Raw genomic sequence first — 6,092 nt, 5'->3', positions numbered from 1 at the left:
AGATCACCCTTCAATCTGTACAGCCAAGGGAATACAAGACTAGTCGATGCAACCCGTCATCGGAATTTAACCCTTCAGTTCCCCTCCCCCCCCCAAAAAAACATTTCGGTGATTCTCTTGTGGGTCATCGTTCACAATTGTTTAACCACCGCTAATAGTCGTGAATTTGGGGGACACTCATTCTTTCCCCCGCGTTACTGAAATAGGGGTAAATGCCATCGTCGCTACGAGGCTGGACATAAAATGTATTCTTACTTTCCAATTAATTTGCTCACAAGTTTCCTCATGTCGAATTCTCTGCCAAAACCTAGGCCGTGAGGAGAATCTAGATTTTGGCCTCCAACTGCTCATTGCGAAAGACATCTCAGGCACGCAGCCCCATGATACCTCGCCGTTTACTAAATATCATTAGCACGATTCCGGAAAGGTGCATCGGCCCTTGAAGGTACCTGCTTGAACAAAATGGCTTTATTCTTATATCCATCTCAAGTCTGAACCAATGATTTCAGAGGCTTATAACAAACACCTCAGCTTAATTTCCCTTGTCAGTTTTAATTAAAATCCAGTCCACTGAGGTGCTTCAAAGGAATATTTTAAGATTGTGTCTGCAGGGTGAAAGAAGAGAAACTCAACTACGTTTGTTGAAAGTTGTACCACAATAGATCGAAACGCTATAGTGTTGCCCCCCCCCCCCCCCTTCCTCATATTACCCTTTCCCCTTTACACTTTCACCCAACAAAAGCACCTTTTCATTTATTTCTGCTTCCATCAGGGCAGCTCTTGGCTGTTTCGTTGAACGATTCTCAATGTGGGATTATAGGGCCCTTCATCGCCTAGCAACAGAGCAGCGATCAAGCTCCGACATCAATCAGATTTGAATCTTCGAGAAAGGAGGAAGGACACGAGGTCAAATTTACAAGACAAACACAATTCCCAATGGAGTCCAGCAAAATGACTTGTTCTATAGATGTGAAGGGTAACCAATCTGCCGACTGACTCAATGTAAGTGAGAAAGTAAAATAATACAGTTTTGAGATATCTTTTGATGATTAAAAGGACACCAGGGACAAATAAAAGGAATATAGATAACGTCAGGTGCGATTGTACATGTAGCCACATAGATGGCGGATGCCAAGTGCTCTTTGTAAAGAACCAATATGACAGATGCACGAGTTATTCCCCATAACTCATGGTTAACTGTAAGATGTAAACCGATGTGCATTCTGTAGAGATAAAGGCCTTAAAATTCCATTCTTCAAACTCCTTTCCAGGTCCGGTAATCCCAAGATAACCTATCAGTGGTCCAACCTCAAAGGTTCCTCAGTTCTACTTGTTGCAGCTAACTTTGGCAAAAGGTATGTCTTAAACAAACTAATAAACTCTGGCGCATTGCCAGTGTAACTTCAAAATCCGGAAAGTTAAGGTAAAGTTGCCATAGTCCCAGGCGACCATCGGTTGCTTTTCCCCTTTGAGGGGGGTGAGCGGACTGGTGGTGATTTAACCTGAGGATCAGCACATCTCAGGCGAGGGACAAGGTTGAGTCGGTACAGAAATTGACCCCGCCCAGCTAGCCACATTCTGCATCAGGAACCGGCTGCCCAGTCAAATGAGCTACCTTACCAAACTCCGCCACTCCAGACTCTGAACTACAAGGATAAGCCGCGCTCAGCCCCAGGATTCACGCGCTCTGTCCCAATTGGTCGAACGGGTGACATGACCCTCCGAGAACTTGCCCCTTAAAGAGGCACGCTACCACTTAAACCATTGAGCAGACAGGCAAATGGAACCACAAAATGATCAGGACGGCAACAATAATAATCTTTTATTGTCACAAGTATGAAGTTGCTGTGAAAAGCCCTTGGTCGCCACATTCCGGCGCCTATTCGGGTAAGCTGGTACGGGAATTGAACCCGCGCTGTTGGCCTTGCTCTGCATTGAAAACCAGCTGTTTAGCCCACTGAGCTAAACCAGCCCTCGTACATCTGCATAATGATTAAGAGGGGTGATGTCTGGTATCCTTCAGCCCACTCTCTGTAAATAGTTGCACACCTCAATAAGCTATTTATTTGTTGATCTACTTGGTGGTCACTTGTATCACAGAATACTCCAGGTTCCCTCTTTAGATATGGTTCAATAGTGAATTCCCTTCAATAAAAACAGAACCTGCCGGAAAACCTCAGCAGGTCTGGCAGCAGTCTGTGGAGAGAGAAACGGAATAGACGTTTTGGGTCCAATATGAATTTTTGTCGAAAACGTTTATCTTAGTGTTGACTGGAGCCGACTTTCCTCTTCAATGCTGCTTCCCTGCTTTTGCATTGACTCTGAGATCAGAGGAGACGATCCATCACCCTTACAGACAGCAAAGGGACTGTGTTCAGTAACTAAAGCAAGGGAAGGGGAATCATGAATGAAGTAGTATTTGTCTGGGGGGAGAGCGAATAGATTAATGGAAACATTAACATAGTGGCAATATCACTGGACTACTAATCCAGAGGCCCAGGCTAATGCCCAGGGACATGGCTTCGAATCTTGTGAACCATTTGGTGGAACTTTCTCCATCTTGTTTTCAACAAGTCTTCACAAAGAGCACATTTAGCTATTAAATCTTAAATGTCCATATCCGGAATCCGGAATCCATTTGGTAATTAACACCAATGCTCGACTCCATCAAACTGTGATGATGATGGGGCAGCACGGTGGCGCAGTGGTTCCACAGCTGCCTCACGGCACTGAGGTCACAGGTTCGATCCCAGCTCTGGGTCACTGTCCGTGTGAACTTTGCACATTCTCCCCGTGTTTGCGTGGGTTTCGCCCCCACAACCCAAAAGATGTGCAGGGTAGGCAGATTGGCCACGTTAAATTGCCCCTTAATTGGAAAAATTGAATTGGGTAGTCTAAATTTATATTTTTAAAAACTGTGACGACGATCTGCACTTTACCAACAGTAATATTTCTACCTGTTAATTGAACCAAGGAATTAATAGTGGCCTCTACGGGACTGATAATGAATGTTCAACAGTGTTATGTTACCCGTGGAGACGGATAATGTTTACAAAGAAATTCAAACTTCCAGTGAACAGCTGAAAGTATCACACAACAAGATTTCAAGTTTTAAGACTTTTATTGTAACACACAACTAAAAGCAACGTTGACTAAACACTGTTTCATTCGGCAACTTCTGCAGGTAAGCTGCCTAAAATCTGGCACCTTCGGGAAGCAAGGCTGCACCAGATATTTCTGGATTTCGGATCGGGAAGTTCAGGTTAAGTCGGGTCAGGTGCTCTTTCCAAGGGCCAGTACCGACGCGATGGGCTGAATGGCCTCCTTCTGCAGTGTAAATTCTTTAAAAAAAAGGTAGGGTCTAAAGTCCCGTGGAACATGGGATACAGAAGCATGTGAAGCAAGGAGGCATGTGGAGCCACACTGCACCAATGTAGCACCTAATTGGATTGTCTAGGTAAGTAATTTGTTTAAATTTTACTCAATTAAAATTGATGCTTGGAAGATTATAAACATTTCTGGTTTTTGGACACTGCTTGTTTTGGGTGGCTGAATTTGAAATAGTCTACCTGTGCGATCTGGTCTCTTCAATCAGTGATATTTTAAGGAAATCCTGTGACCCAATACTACACTGGCTTTCTATGGACTCTTTTCCTCTCATAGCCCATCTCCATGGCAACATAAATCATGCGGGCCTTGTATCCAGGTAGGAACATTACTTAAATAGACAGATTAAATTATAGCCGTTTACAAATCTTGGCTATCCTCACGCCTTCCTGGGACTTTGAGACCAAGGGCGAAATTCTTTCATGCTTCCCTCAGCGGCTTCAATGGCGGGCAGAGGGGAAGAGTTGGGTGGGAGGCCTTAAAATTGGATTTACGCTGGTGTGAATTTCCTGCGTGCTCAGCTGAACAATGCTCAGGGGCTGTCTTCGGAGTACAGGATGGGGGGGGGGGGGGGGGGGGGGGGGTGATGGCAACCCTGGATCCCGGAAAACTGCAGCGGGAGCAGGTGGACCTTCCAGATTCGGTGTCCTGGAAGGGATCCATCTTCTTTCCCAGGAAACCCATCTACTTCATCTCGGAATGCTCCCAGAGATCCATCTTCTTTTTCAGGATATCAGCCTTCTTTCTTCAATAGTGAGCCAACGATGTTTGGCGCCTATTCAATATGGCGCCCCGATAGGAAGCTGGACGACGTGTCATTGGGCCTGCCCACCACCGAATATGGCGCAAAGCACCCTGCTGTGTAATTTATGAGGTCAGGGCCGGAATATTTGGCGTGTTTTCTCATCGGCCCCATCAGCACTCCATGTTCCCGCCCCCACCACGGAACTTTGTCCCAGAATAGGAGAATTCTGCCTTAACAGTCTATTCACTATCGGCACAGTTGGTCTGGTCATTGTTTACAGGTCTAGGTAACTTGCACCTTCTTCCTATTAGAACAACTGCCCTTTAGGGGAGGCGGTGGCACAATGGTATTGTCACTGGACTAGTAAACCAGAGACCCAGAGTAATGCTCTGGGGACCCAGGTTCAAATCCCGCCACTGCAGATGGTGAAATTTGAATTCAATACAAATCTGGAATTAAAAGTCTAATGATGACCATGGAGCCATTGGCGATCGTCGTAAAAATCCACCTGGTTCACTAAATGTCCTTTAGGGAAGGAAATCTGCCGTCCTTACCTGGTCTGGCCTACACGTGACTCCAGACCCACACAGCCATGTGGTTGACTCTTAACAACACTGCCACCCGCCCCCCCCCCCCTCAACTCAGTTCAATGGCAATTAGGGATGGGCAACAAATGCCCACATCTCAAGAATGAATATTAAAAATATTTAACCTCTTACAACCAAGCAATGTGAACAAAATGTAGAATAGGTCACATTCTTCCATTTTACACTAAACTAAACAGTCCCAAAACATATGAATCTGAGAAAACCTCACATTTGTAACATCAGACACATCCTCCTTGTAAGTAAAGTGTTGATACCCGAAGCAGAAATGATGAATTTCCTGGCTGTGTCTGCGATGTGGATCCTACCTCTACAGCCATGTGATGGATGAATCTGCCATTATCAATGCAGAGACATTTTTGAAGGGCTGAATGCCTATGTGTGTAACTGTGTTCCAATGTTTCAAGCCCCTAGTTTAATTCTTAAACATTAGGGCTTGAACTTCAGGCAGAGAAAGATGAAAGGCCCTCCGAATAAGGAATAACTGGAAGATTTAGAGGGCTTGATCTCTCAGACTCTCCACAGATATTTGTACTCAGTTAGGGTTAACATGTACTCAAAACATGGTAACTCAGTAAACTGCATATTCAGTGAGTGCAAAACATTTCCTATCCCAGTAAATAGTTTCACTTGCTGCAAGTGCTTGGAAACATCTGTAGTCCAGAACTCTCCAGAGAGTGGAAAATCTTGCAGAAGAATAGAACTCCTGTTTCACGATCGTTAATACAACTGGGTCAAGAGGAAGCTGATACCATTAATTGCTCTCCTAAACAATGCTGTGATTACTTGACTGATACATGGAAAAAAAAACAGAGGGCTGGCGCTACTCAATCGGAATAAAATCGAGGTTAGAAAAGGCAACAAGTGCGGCTCCACCAAGATAATAATAATCTTTATTATTGTCACAAGTCGGCTTACATTAATACTGCAATGAAGTTACTGTGAAAATCCCCTAGTTGCCAGACTCCGGAACCTGTTCAGTTACACTGAGGGAGAATTCAGAATGTCCAATTCACCTAACAAACACGTCTTTCAGGACTTGTGGGAGGAAACTGGAGCACCCGGAGGAAACCCACGCAGACACAGGGAGAAAGTGCAGACTCCGCACAGTGACCCAAGCGGGAATTGAACCCGGGCCCCTGGTGCTGTGAAGCAACAGTGCTACCCACTGTGCTACCATGCCGCGGATTGGGGGCATCTCTGTTTATTTCTGGCTCCTTTAAGCTTCCTGGCTTCTCAACTGCATGCTGGGTATGTATAGAATCATCATAGAATTTACAGTATAGAAGGAGGCCATTCAGCTCTTCGAGTCTACATCAGCTCATGAAAGTGCACCCTACCTAAGCCCACACCCC

General features: G+C 45.1%; 1 long non-coding RNA gene across 2 annotated transcripts in view; it reads left to right on the top strand.

Annotated features, from left to right (window-relative positions):
* Window positions 1-798: 798 nt before the first annotated feature.
* The window catches only part of LOC119956151, a 31,352-nt gene continuing 26,058 nt past the window's right edge, over window positions 799-6,092 (top strand). The window contains exons 1-3 of one of the 2 annotated variants that reach the window (XR_005458594.1): window positions 799-1,002; window positions 1,272-1,355; window positions 3,185-3,457. This is a non-coding gene — a long non-coding RNA (uncharacterized LOC119956151). The remainder of the gene's footprint in view (window positions 1,003-1,271; window positions 1,356-3,184; window positions 3,458-6,092) is intronic. The other variant, XR_005458595.1, reaches the window with a different exon arrangement.

The sequence above is a fragment of the Scyliorhinus canicula genome, chromosome 22, assembly GCF_902713615.1.
Source record: "Scyliorhinus canicula chromosome 22, sScyCan1.1, whole genome shotgun sequence".
Classification (NCBI taxonomy): Eukaryota; Metazoa; Chordata; class Chondrichthyes; order Carcharhiniformes; family Scyliorhinidae; genus Scyliorhinus; species Scyliorhinus canicula.
Note: the sequence above shows the minus strand (reverse complement) of the source record. Positions and strands in the feature narration are given on the sequence as shown.